The 13,760-nt window shown below is 47.8% G+C and overlaps 1 long non-coding RNA gene across 1 annotated transcript in view; it reads right to left on the reverse strand.

Annotated features, from left to right (window-relative positions):
• LOC134980573 (uncharacterized) overlaps positions 1 to 13,760 on the reverse strand; it is an 82,745-nt gene that overhangs the window by 10,306 nt on the left and 58,679 nt on the right. The window contains exon 2 of the long non-coding RNA XR_010190437.1: positions 225 to 274. This is a non-coding gene — a long non-coding RNA (uncharacterized LOC134980573). The remainder of the gene's footprint in view (positions 1 to 224; positions 275 to 13,760) is intronic.

A 13,760-nucleotide genomic window follows, 5' to 3' on the forward strand; every position in this document is an offset into this window, starting at 1 on the left:
TAGCGAGCGATCAGGTCTGAATTACCCCCTATATGTGTATGTACCATGTGTGTGTGTGTGTGTGTGTGTGTGTGTGTGTGTGTGTGTGTGTGTGTGTGTGTGTGTCTGTGTGTGTGCCTCATACATGGAGAAGCCTATACTGACAGAACAAGGTGAACATTACTGCTGTCGGGGATATCAGCGGAACTCTAGGGAACAAATGACTAACAGAAGCTTGCACTTACCTCCATGCTCAGGTTCCTCCGTGCTGCGTCAGTCACCGGAACTTCAGCGCCTGCAGCAGATGAGGAGAAGACAGAAAGGGGTCAACTGGGCAGATGTGTAAGAAAAAGGAGTCGCTGGGGGGCAGGAAAGAGGACCAGTGGGCGGGCACAGAGGAAAGGTGGGTAGTGTGTACAAAGGAAGGTGAAGAGGTAAATGGAAAGTGACAGACACACAAACAAAAAGGAGACGTACTTGGGGGATTCACTATAGCTAAACACTTACCTAAATTGTTACGGGCGGGATGTACTACGCATGGCTTTATGGATGTGATACATCACGTCATTTAATAACGCCGGTATGTACTTAGAGAGATGCAATTAATATTGTAAAGGACAGCTCTATGACCCGTAAGTCCTTGTGCTTGCGATGCATCCCACCACTGCATTAGGCAGCATATGGCTGGTGTAGCTCATCAGTACCTGTTCTGCTGCTGGGGACCAAGTTGGTGACCCCATTGTTCAATCATTACAATTGTAGAAAATGAAATGGTCAGTCCAGCCCTGGCTGTGCCCCCTGTTCCTGCCGGCACCCGGTGCACGTGCTCCACCTGCCCCGCCCATGCTACACCCCTGTGCGTCTGTGTGTCGTTTTGATGCACTTATGAATTGGAGCAGACCTGCATTGTGGCACTGGCACATGTACACTTGTCAACCTTGAAAAAGATTGTACTAATCGAAACGCGTTGGTTTTGAAGTACTCTTTTGCACCAGTGGAAGGACACTATTAGGACTTTATCCTGTACAAGAAGGTACTCTGTATATAATCCTTAAGACTGATCCGGACGGTCTTTTTTGGATTCTTTTATTTTTACTTATATTTTTGAAAATTTGTTACCAGAAATTCTGTATTTTTGGTGGAAAATCCATTTTCGGAGATCCCCTTTTATATTTTTATCATTTAATGTTTTGGGAATAAATCATTTGCTGTGAAGATTTCTGTGAGCCATTTATGAAAATTGAAAAAGAAACCTTGACGTGAATGTTCCAGATTTCAAACGTGTGAGTTTGGGTACGCCCACTATTGAGAAAGATACCTTTATGTGCTTGAACCACTTTATATCATATAGTGAGTAGGGTACGTTTTCTCTTCTACTAGCCTACACAGGGTGTTATGATACACATTTTCGGTGTGGAACCAAAGGAATTTTCCCTTGAAAGATACCTTTATATGCAAGTTAATACATTTATTCCTGTGAGTATAGTACGTGGGCTTACCATCTAAATACACAGAATTCTTCGGTACTCTTCCTGCAGCTATTTTGTTTATAACTATAGACAATTCTACACATATATATTTTTTTTCATTTCTTTCCCCACGTATTTGAACATCGTGGTGTGAGGTGAAGAAAATGAAAGAAAAATGAACGGCTTTAGAGGAACATTATAAAACGAGTTTTATGGTAAGAAGAACTTACCTTTGTTAAAACTCTTTCTGCGAGGTACACTGGGCTCCACAAGGAAAGACATAGGGGGTGTAGAGTAGGATCTTGATCCGAGGCACCAACAGGCTGAAAAGCTTTAACTGTTCCCAGAATGCATAGCGCCGCCTCCTCTATAACCCCGCCTCCCTGCACAAGAGCTCAGTTTTTAGTTAACCAGCCCAATGCAGTAGCAGGAAAAGAGACGACAACAGTTAGTAGCCACATACACCACACTCTCACGACAAGAGAAGTGTCAGCGGCTAATGCCATACCAACCCAAAGAAGCTAAGTGCGTCAGGGTGGGCGCCTTGTGGAGCCCAGTGTACATCGCAGAAAGAGTTTTAACAAAGGTAAGTTCTTACCATAAAACTCGTTTTCTGCTGCGGGGTACACTGGGCTCCACAAGGAAAGACATAGGGGATGTCCTAAAGCAGTTCCTTATGGGAGGGGACGCACTGTTGCGGGCACAAGAACCCGGCGTCCAAAGGAAGCATCCTGGGAAGCGGCAGTATCGAAGGCATAGAACCTTATGAACGTGTTCACTGAGGACCACGTAGCCGCCTTGCATAATTGTTCAAGAGGCGCACCACGGCGGGCCGCCCAAGAAGGTCCAACAGACAGAGTAGAATGGGCCGTAATGTGAGCAGGAGCTGATAGACCAGCCCTCACATAAGCATGTGCCATCACCATTCTAATCCATCTGGCCAAAGTCTGCTTGTGAGCAGGCCAGCCCCGTTTGTGAAATCCAAACAGCACAAAGAGAGAATCAGATTTCCTAATAGAAGCAGTTCTCTTCACATAGATACGGAGAGCCCGTACCACATCCAAAGACCGCTCTTTGGGGGACAGATCAGGAGAAACAAGTGCCGGAACCATGATCTCCTGGTTACGGTGGAACGAAGAAACCACCTTAGGTAAATATCCGGGACGAGTCCTAAGAACCGCCCGGTCACAGTGAAATATCAGATATGGGGAACTACATGACAAGGCTCCCAAATCCGATACTTCTAGCTGAACCAATAGCCAGCAGAAATATCACCTTAAGGGTAGTGATGAGCGGGTTTGGTTCCTCGGGATCCGAACCCCCCCGAACTTCACCCATTTGTGCACGGGTCCGAGCAGACTCGGATCCTCCCGCCTTGCTCGGTTAACCTGAGCGCGCCCGAATGTCATCATCCCGCTGTCGGATTCTCGCGAGATTCGTATTCTATATAAAGAGCCGCGCGTCACCGCCATTTTCACTCGTGCTTTGGAGATGATAACGAGAGGACGTGTCTGCGTCCTCTCAGTTCTTTCTTTGTACAGTGTGCTGCAAATATCTGTGCTCTGTGTTCTGCAAATATCTGTGCTCAGTGTGCTGCAAATATCTGTGCTCAGTGTGCTGCAAATATCTACGTTCTCTGCCTGAAAAACGCTCCATATCTGTGCTCAGTGTGCTGCAAATATCTGTGCTCAGTGTGCTTTATTGTGGGGACTGGGGACCACCAGTATATAGTAGGAGCACAGTGCTGAGTTTTGCTGACCAGTGACCACCAGTATTATACGTTCTCTGCCTGAAAAACGCTCCATATCTGTGCTGCATTGTAGTATATAGTAGGAGGGCAGTGCAGAATTTTGCTGACCAGTGACCACCAGAATTATATCAGTACGGTACAGTAGTCCACTGCTCTACCTACCTCTGTGTCGTCAAGTATACTATCCCATCCATACCTGTGGTGCATTTAAGTTTTTGTGCGCAGTATATATATATAGTAGTAGGACAGTGCATAATTTTGCTGACCACCAGTATATAATACATAGCAGTACGGTACAGGAGGCCACTGCTCTACCTACCTCTGTGTCATCAAGTATACTATCCATCCATACCTGTGGTGCATTTAAGTTTTTGTGCACAGTATATATATAGTAGTAGGACAGTGCATAATTTTGCTGACCACCAGTATATAATATATAGCAGTACGGTACAGTAGGCCACTGCTCTACCTACCTCTGTGTCATCAAGTATACTATCCCATCCATACCTGTGGTACATTTAAGTTTTTGTGCGCAGTATATATATAGTAGTAGGACAGTGCATAATTTTGCTGACCACCAGTACATAATACATAGCAATACGGTACAGTAGGCCACTGCTCTACCTACCTCTGTGTCGTCAAGTATACTATCCATCCTTACCTGTGGTGCATTTAAGTTTTTGTGCGCAGTATATATATAGTAGTAGGACAGTGCATAATTTTGCTGACCACCAGTATATAATATATAGCAGTACGGTACAGTAGGCCACTGCTCTACCTACCTCTGTGTCGTCAAGCATACTATCCATCCATACCTGTGGTGCATTTAAGTTTTTGTGCGCAGTATATATATAGTAGTAGGACAGTGCATAATTTTGCTGACCACCAGTATATAATATATAGCAGTACGGTACAGTAGGCCCCTGCTCTACCTACCTCTGTGTCGTCAAGTATACTATCCCATCCATACCTGTGGTGCATTTAAGTTTTTGTGCGCAGTATATATATAGTAGTAGGACAGTGCATAATTTTGCTGACCACCAGTATATAATACATAGCAGTACGGTACAGTAGGCCACTGCTCTACCTACCTCTGTGTCGTCAAGTATACTATCCATCCATACCTGTGGTGCATTTAAGTTTTTGTGCGCAGTATATATATATAGTAGTAGGACAGTGCATAATTTTGCTGACCACCAGTATATAATATATAGCAGTACGGTACAGTAGGCCACTGCTCTACCAACTTCTGTGTCGTCAAGTATACTATCCCATCCATACCTGTGGTGCATTTAAGTTTTTTTGCGCAGTATATATAGTAGTAGGCCATTGCTATTGATATATTACTGGCATATAATTCCACACATTAAAAAATGGAGAACAAAAATGTGGAGGGTAAAATAGGGAAAGATCAAGATCCACTTCCACCTCGTGCTGAAGCTGCTGCCACTAGTCATGGCCGAGACGATGAAATGCCATCAACGTCGTCTGACAAGGCCGATGCCCAATGTCATAGTAGAGAGCATGTAAAATCCAAAAAACAAAAGTTCAGTAAAATGACTCAAAAATCAAAATTAAAAGCGTCTGATGAGAAGCGTAAACTTGCCAATATGCCATTTACGACACGGAGTGACAAGGAACGGCTGAGGCCCTGGCCTATGTTCATGGCTAGTGGTTCAGATTCACATGAGAATGGAAGCACTCATCCTCTCGCTAGAAAACTGCAGTGCCACTCCTAGATGGGCCAGGTGTTTGTGTCGGCCACTTGTGTCGCTTAGCTTAGCCATCCAGCGACCTTGGTGCGCCTCTTTTTTTCTTTGCATCATGTGCTGTTTGGGGACTATTTTTTGAAGTGCCATCCTGTCTGACACTGCAGTGCCACTCCTAGATGGGCCAGGTGTTTGTGTCGGCCACTTGTGTCGCTTAGTTTAGCCATCCAGCGAACTTGGTGCACCTCTTTTTTTCTTTGCATCATGTGCTGTTTGGGGACTATTTTTTTTAAGTGCCATCCTGTCTGACACTGCAGTTCCACTCCTAGATGGGCCAGGTGTTTGTGTCGGCCACTTGTGTCGCTTAGCTTAATTACACAGCGACCTTGGTGCACCTCTTTTTTTCTTTGCATCATGTGCTGTTTGGGGACTATTTTTTTTAAGTGCCATCCTTTCTGACACTGCAGTGCCACTCCTAGATGGGCCAGGTGTTTGTGTCGGCCACTTGGGTCGCTTAGCTTAGTCATCCAGCGACCTCGGTGCAAATTTTAGGACTAAAAATAATATTGTGAGGTGTGAGGTGTTCAGAATAGACTGGAAATGAGTGGAAATTATGGTTATTGAGGTTAATAATACTATGGATCAAAATGACCCCCAAATTCTATGATTTAAGCTGTTTTTGAGGAGTTTTTGTAAAAAAACACCCGAATCCAAAACACACCCGAATCCGACAAAAATTTTCCAGGGAGGTTTTGCCAAAACGCGTCCGAATCCAAAACACGGCCGCGGAACCGAATCCAAAACCGAAACACAAAACCCGAAAAATGTCCGGTGCACATCACTACTTAAGGGAAAGCCACTTAAGATCAGCTGAACCAAGAGGTTCAAACGGAGACTCTTGTAACGCCTCCAAAACCACCGACGAGGAGCCACAGGCGGGACATAGGGAGGTTGGATACGCAACACACCCTGAGTGAAGGTATGCACATCAGGTAAGGTCGCAATCTTTCTCTGAAATCACACCGACAAGGCAGATATTTGAACCTTGAGGGAGGCCAGACGCAGGCCTAAGTCCAGGCCCTGCTAAAGAAAGGCCAACAACTTGGCTATACTAAACTTGGAAGCGTCATAATTGTTAGATGCACACCAAACAAAGTAAGAATGCCAGACCCTATAGTAAATCCGAGCAGAAGCCGGTTTCCGGGCCCGCAACATAGTTTGAATGACCGCCTCAGAAAACCCTTTAGCCCTTAAGCCGGAAGCTTCAAGCGCCACGCCGTCAAAGACAGCCGGGCTAGGTCCTGGTAGACACAGGGGCCCTGAACGAGGAGGTCTGGGCGTTGCGGAAGTAGAATTAGAACCAGTGCCGTCTGGGCCACGCTGGAGCTATGAGAAGCAGAATTCCTCTTTCTTGCTTGAACTTCCGAATTACCCTGGGCAGGAGTGATACCGGAGGGAACACGTACGGCAGCCGAAACCTCCACGGGACCGCCAGCGCATCCACGAATGCTGCTTGAGGATCCCTTGTCCTTGCTCCGAAGACCGGAACCTTGTGATTGTGTCGAGACGCCATCAGATCTTCGTCTGGAAGGCCCCACTTTTCCACTAGGAGTTGAAACACTTCTAGATGGAGGCCCCACTCGCCGGCATGTACGTCCTGACGACTGAGAAAGTCCGGTTCTCAATTCAGGACTCCCGGAATTAATATTGCCGATATGGCCGGTAGATGGCGTTCCGCCCAATGTAGAATCCGTGAGACTTCCTTTATTGCCAAACGGCTTCGAGTGCCGCCTTGATGATTTATGTAAGCCACTGTGGTGGCGTTGTCCGACTGTACTTGAACAGGACGGTTCTGAATTAAATGCTGGGCCAGGTTCAACGCATTGAAGACCGCCCGCAATTCCAGAATGTTGAGGAGGAGGAGGGATTCCTCCTTGGTCCACCGACCCTGAAGGGAGTGTTGCTCCAACACCGCGCCCCAACCTCTTAGACTGGTATCCGTCGTCAACAGGACCCAGTCGGATATCCAGAAGGGACGGCCCCTGCACAATTGTCGGTCCTTGAGCCAGCAGAGCAGCGACAGACGGACCTCCGGAGTCAGTGAGATCATGTGAGACCTGATCCGGTGAGGCAGGCCGTCCCACTTGGCTAGAATCAGCTTCTGGAGGGGGTGAGAATGGAATTGAGCATACTCCACCATGTCGAATGCTGACACCATGAGGACCAGCACCTGCATGGCCGAATGTATCGACACTTGCGGACGAGAAAGGAAGCAACGAATCCTGTCCTGAAGCTTCAGGACTTTCTCCTGAGACAAGAACAACCTCTGGTTGTGAGAGTCCAGTAGCGCTCCCAGGTGCACCATGCTCTGAGCAGGGACAAGGGAGGATTTCTTCCAGTTGATGAGCCACCTGTGGGCTTGTAGAAACCGGACAGTCATATCCAGGTGACGTAGGAGAAGTTCTGGGGAATTTGCCAGGATTAACAAGTCGTCCATATACGGCAGTATCCTGACCCTTTGACTGCGGAGTACCACCGTCATCACCGCCATGACTTTGGTGAAGACTCGCGGAGCTGTAGTTAAACCAAAAGGTAACGCCCGAAACTGGTAAAGGAGGTTGCCAATCGCAAACCTCAGGTATTGCTGATGTGACGCTGCTATAGGAATATGCAGGTAAGCATCCTGTATGTCCAGGGAGACCATGTAGTCCCCAGGTTCCAAGGCCAGAACTATAGAGCGAAGGGTTTCCATAAGGAACTTGGAAACCTTCACAAACCTGTTCAATGCCTTGAGGTTGAGAATGGGCCGGAAGGATCCATTCGGTTTCTGGACTAGAAACAGCGGAGAATAGTACCCCCGGCTCCTTTGCGCAAGAGGCACCTGTACTACGACTCCTGTATCCAGGAGGGTCTGCACCACCGAATGTAGAGTGTTTGCCTTTGTCTGGTCCAACAGGACGTCTGTCCGGCAAAATCGATGAGGGGGTCGGTTCTTGAAGGCTATGGCGTAACCTCGAGTGACGACTTCCCGTACCCAGGCATCTGAAGTGGTCTTCAACCATTCATGGGTATACCCTAGAAGCCGGCCCCCCACCCTGGGATCCCCCAGGGGGAGGCCCACCCTGTCATGCGGCAGGCTTATCGGTCTTGGCAGCTGGGTGACGGCGCCCAGGCTCTTTTGGGCTTCGGTTTACCAGGTTTGGAAGTGCGGGCCTGCTTGTTGTACGACTGACCTTTTGCTTTACCTGAAGGACGAAAGGGGCGAAAGGAAGTACCCTTAGCCTTCGACACAGAAGGAGCGGTACTTGGCAGACAGGTAGTTTTGGCAGTAGCCAAGTCAGCCACTATCTTACTTAAGTACCTCCAGGGTTTTTCTAGAGTCCAGATCCACAGACCAGGATCTCAGCCACAATATCCGGCGAGCCAGGACTGATGTAGTAGAGGCCTTGGCTGCTAGGATACCGGCATCAGAAGCCGCCTCTTTAATATAGCGAGAAGCTGTGACAATATATGACAAGCATTGTCTAGCATGGTCAGAAGAGATTTCAGCATCTAACTCCAAGGCCCATGCTTCAATAGCCTCTGCAGTCCATGCTGCTGCAATTGTGGGCCTTTGTGCAGCACCCATGAGGGTGTAAATCGCTTTCAGACAACCCTCCACCCGTTTATCCGTAGGCTCTTTTAGAGACCTGACGGTAGTGACAGGTAGAGCTGAGGAAACCACTATCCTAGCCACATGTGAGTCTACTGGAGGAGGCGTTTCCCAATTTTTAGACAGCTCTGGCGCGAGGGGATAGCGAGCCAGCATCTTCTTTTGAGGCACAAACTTCTTACCCGGGTTTCCCCAGGGTTCCTGACGTATATCCACTAGGTGGTCAGAGTGAGGTAAAACTTGTTTAACCACCTTCTGACGCTTGAACCTATCTGGTTTCTTAGGAGGGACGGATGGCTCGGGATCATCCGTAATCTGTAAAATTAATTTAATAGCCTCCAAAAGATCAGGAACATCCACATGTGAACTATCCTCCCCATCAGCAGTATCTGAGTCAGAATCTGTGGGGTCAGTGTAAGTGCCGTCTTCATCAGACGAGGTGTCAGTGACAGCAGTGGATTGTGAGGAGACCAGAGCTCGCTTAGAGGACCCCTTGGACTTAGGCGAGCGAGGGTCAGACTTTTTAGTAGTCCAGGACTGGTTCAACTTTTTCAATTGAGCAGATAAATCGTCCGCCTACGGCGGATTAGCTGCAGGGACCACATACGGTTGCACCGGCATAGGGGGTCCCATAGGGGGTGTTAGTTTATTAACTAGCATATACAGAAGCGTGGAAAAAGCAGCCCACGGTGGGTCATTATGTACCTCCGTTGCCACAGTCCCACTGGGGGGCAAGGAGCCCCAGAACCAGAGCCCACAGCTGCTATATTCTCCCCATATGGATCTGTGGCTTCAGCAACACCGGCAGTGTGTTCAGCCCCAGAACCGTTACCTTCAGAAGCAGACATAATATAACTGGTAGTATCAGGTAACAGAGTACAATTGGCAGCAGCACAATACTTCTTACCCCAAACCCTGCGCAGTATAGTCAGCACTAGCAGAGATATAGGAGAGATATGGTTACTAAAATCACAGATAAAAATACGTATCAGAGTATATCTTGTGAATATCCTATATTATTATAAAACCTGACGCACCAAGCACCCTCAGGTTATAAAATATAGGGATAGCAAGTTGAGTGAGAGACACGAATGGAAACTACTTAGCAAGCTAATGCACACACATATAGTCACAGTTATACAATGCAGAGGTTATTACTAACAATAATACTGCACTGGACCAGCTGATATAGCTATGTAGTCAATAGATATAACACTGCACAGTAAGAACTGGATGTATATCACAGGGTAATTGTACTATAAACCCTGACTAAATGTACTCTTTCTTAACTAACACTGTCTAATAGGCAGGTAGCATACTTAAGTGTCATGTAAAGTCACAGCGCTGACAACCAGGCGGCTTTATACAGGAGGATTTGCCCAAGCAGTCCCAGGAACAGTGTAGCTGAGAGAAATGGCGCCCAAACACTGACAGGGAGTGAGGGAGAGACAGATATGCAGCTCCAGGGCGGGAACATTTGCTGGAAATGGCGCCCTGGGGCTCCAGGTCTAAGCCTTATCCCCCTGCTGGCAAAACCACCGGGTACTGCGGGCTACTAGTAAAATGGTTTTAAGGGAAAACCTGACCTGCACCCATGCCATGGTGATCTGGTGGGATCGCCTGTACTGCCACAGTGTCCACCGCCAGCGCGCGCGGCCCGCCTCCCACTGACCGTGCCGGATCGCGATAAAATACGTGTCCCGCAAGCGGGACCCACTCACCACCTCCCGAAGCGCGGCCATGCGATCCCGGAGAGCCCCCGTCGTGTGTGCCTGACCATAGAAGAAAACCGGAGCCTCCTGCTGTAGTTACCCGGCAACCAGGGCTCGGGAGTGTACAGCGCCGCTGGGGAGAGATGGAGCTGCAGCAGAGAATGTCACTAGACATGTAACACTGCTGCAGCCCTTGAAGTCTTCACTTTTCTTCTCAAAAAGCTCTTCTTAGGGCTGCCTGGAGCAGCCCCTCTGTTATGTGCCTGCTATCTGCGGCACCAACTACAAAACTGAGCTCCTGTGCAGGGAGGCGGGGTTATAGAGGAGGCGGGGCTATGCATTCTGGGAACAGTTAAAGCTTTTCAGCCTGTTGGTGCCTCGGATCAAGATCCTACTCTACACCCCCTATGTCTTTCCTTGTGTAGCCCAGTGTACCCCGCAGCAGAAATATATGTAACTATTTTACAGCAAACAATTTGGAGTTGTACCCTCTTTTTGTTTAATCTACTTGTCAATGTCGTCTTAATCGCGGCCTGTACGGATACACGTTTATGAAGAGGAGTGTCACAGGAGCAGTTGCACGCCACTTTTGATTGGCTGACTGGAGAGTCACCTCTAAATTCGATACGTTTTGCATTTTATTGATGCAAATACTTTCAAACTCAGTATCAGTCCCAGAGAGTGTGAGAGTATGATATAGCGAGTGCTTGTGAGAGAGTGCTTTTGTCTGTGGGAGAGTGTGTGTTAGTGAGTGCATGTGTGACAATGAGTGCCTGTGTGAGTGAGTGTGTGTGTGTGAGTGAGTGAGTGTGTGTGTGTGTGTGTGTGTGTGTGTGTGTGTATGTGTGGGAGAGTGTGTGTTAGTGAGTGCATGTGTGACAATGAGTGCCTGTGTGAGTGAGTGTGTGTGTGTGTGTGTGTGTGTGTGTATGTGTGTGTGTGTGTGTGTGTGTGTGTGTGTGTGTGTGTGTGTGTGTGTGTATGTATGTATGTATGTATGTATGTGTGTGTGGGAGAGTGTGTGTTAGTGAGTGCATGTGTGACAATGAGTGCCTGTATAAGTGAGTGAGTGTGTGTGTGTGTGTGTGTGTGTGTGTGTGTGGGAGAGTGTGTGTTAGTGAGTACAAGAGTGACAGTGAATGCCTGTGTGTGTGTGTGTGTGTGTGTGTGTGTGTGTGTGTGTGTGTGTGTGTGTGTGTGTGTGTGTGGGAGAGTGTGTGTTAGTGAGTACAAGAGTGACAGTGAATGCCTGTGTGTGTGTGTGTGTGTGTGTGTGTGTGTGTGTGTGTGTGTGTGTGTGTGTGTGTGTGTGAGTGTATGTGTGGGAGAGTTTGTGTTAGTTAGTGCCTGTGTGACAGTGAGTGCCTGTGTGAGTGAGTGAGTGTGTATGTATGTACGTACGTACGTACGTACGTACGTGTGTGTGTGTGTGTGTGTGTGTGTGTGTGTGTGTGTGTGTGTGTGCATTAGTGAGTGCATGTGTGAAAGTGAATGCCTGTGTGAGTGTGTACAGTATGTATGTATGTGATGGAGAATGAGTGTTAGTGAGCGCACGTGTGACAGTGAGTGCCTGTGTGAGTGTGAAAGTACGTGTGTGGGGGAGAGTGTGTGTTAGTGAGTGCATGGGTGACGGTGAATGCCTGTGTGAGTGTGAATGTATGTGTGTGTGGGAGAGTGTGTGTTAGTGAGTGCATGTGTTACAGTGAATGCCTGTGTGAGTGTGAATGTATGTGTGTGGGAGAGTGTGTGTTAGTGAGTGCATGTGTGACAGTGAATGCCTGTGTGAGTGTGTAGTGTATGTATGTATATATGTATGTATGTGACGGAGAATGAGTGTTAGTGAGCGAACATGTGACAGTGAGTGCCTGTGTGAGTGTGAATGTATGTGTGTGTGGGAGAGTGTGTGTTAGTGCGTGCATGTGTGACGGTGAATGCCTTTTTGAGTGTGAATTTATGTGTGTGTGGGAGAGTATGTGTTAGTGAGTGCATGTGTGATGTTAAGTGGCTGTGTGAGTGTGAATGTATGTGTGTGTGGGAGAGTGTGTGTTAGTGAGTGCATGTGTGATGTTAAGTGCCTGTGTGAGTGTGAATGTATGTTTGTGTGGGAGAGTGTGTTAGTGAGTGCATGTGTGATAGTGAGTGCCTGTGTGAGTGCCTGTGTGAGTGAGTGTGTGTGTGTGTGTGTGTGTGTGTGTGTGTGTGTGTGTGTGTGTGTGTGTGAGTGTGCGTTAGGGAGTGCATGTGTGAAAGTGAATGCCTGTGTGAGTGTGTGCAGTATGTATGTATGTGATAGAGAATGAGTGTTAGTGAGCGCACGTGTGACAGTGAGTGTCTGTGTGAGTGTGAATGTATGTGTGTGTGGGAGAGTGTGTGTAAGTGAGTGCATGTGTGATGGTGAATGCCTGTATGTGTGAGTTAGTGTGTATGTATGTACAGTATGTGTGAGAGAGTGTGTGAGGCAGTTAGTGTGTGAGTGTGGTGGTGTGTGTGAGATAGTGAGTGTATGAGAGTGAGTGCTTGTTTCATAGGCCCTCATTCCGAGTTGTTCGCTCGCTAGCTCCTTTTTGCAGAAATGCACATGCTAAGCCGCCGCCTACTGGGAGTGTATCTTAGCTTAGCAGATTTGCGAACAAAAGATTAGCAGAATTGCGAATAGAATAGCGAATAGAAATTTCTTTGCAGACTTACTTTGCCACTGCGATCAGTTCAGTCCTTTTCGTTCCTGGTTTGACGTCACAAACACACCCAGCGTTCGTCCAGACACTCCCCCGTTTCTCCAGCCACTCCCGCGTTTTTCCCTGCAACGCCTGCGTTTTTCCGCACACTCCCATAAAACGGCCAGTTTCCGCCCAGAAACACCCACTTCCTGTCAATCACACTACGATCACCAGAACGATGAAAAAACCTCGTTACGCTGTGAGTAAAATACCAAACTTTTGTGCTAATTTACTTGGCGCAGCCGCACTGCGAACATTGCGCATGCGCAGTTTGCGACTAATCGCTCTGATGCGAAGAAAAATAACAAGTGAACAACTCGGAATGAGGGCCATAGTGTATGAAAGTGCACTTGTCAGAAAGTGTGTAAGAGTGAGTGTGTGAGGGTTAGTGAGAGTGTGTACTCAGTGTAAACTATAATGAGTTGGAAATACTAACGAATACTTGTAATCACATTTACTTTTGTGCACAGTTCTTTTAATAAATGCATTTCTTAATTACTGTAATATGTGATACATAATAATATCATACCTCCCAACTGTCCCGATTTTCGCGGGACAGTCCCGTTTTTTGGGGACTGTCCCGCGGTTCCACCCGCGGGCCGCAGTGTCCCGCGGTGGGGGGGGGGGGGGCAGTTGGGAGTCTCTGACTCTCGCTGCCCTGCTTAGCAGAGCAGCGGTGAATAGACGCTGTGCGCATGCGCACAGCGTCTATTCACTTGAGTCAGAGGGAGAGGGGGCATGCCAGCGGCTCACAGAGCGCTGGGCATGCCCC

The sequence above is a fragment of the Pseudophryne corroboree genome, chromosome 12 (genome assembly GCF_028390025.1).
Source record: "Pseudophryne corroboree isolate aPseCor3 chromosome 12, aPseCor3.hap2, whole genome shotgun sequence".
Lineage (NCBI taxonomy): Eukaryota > Metazoa > Chordata > Amphibia > Anura > Myobatrachidae > Pseudophryne > Pseudophryne corroboree.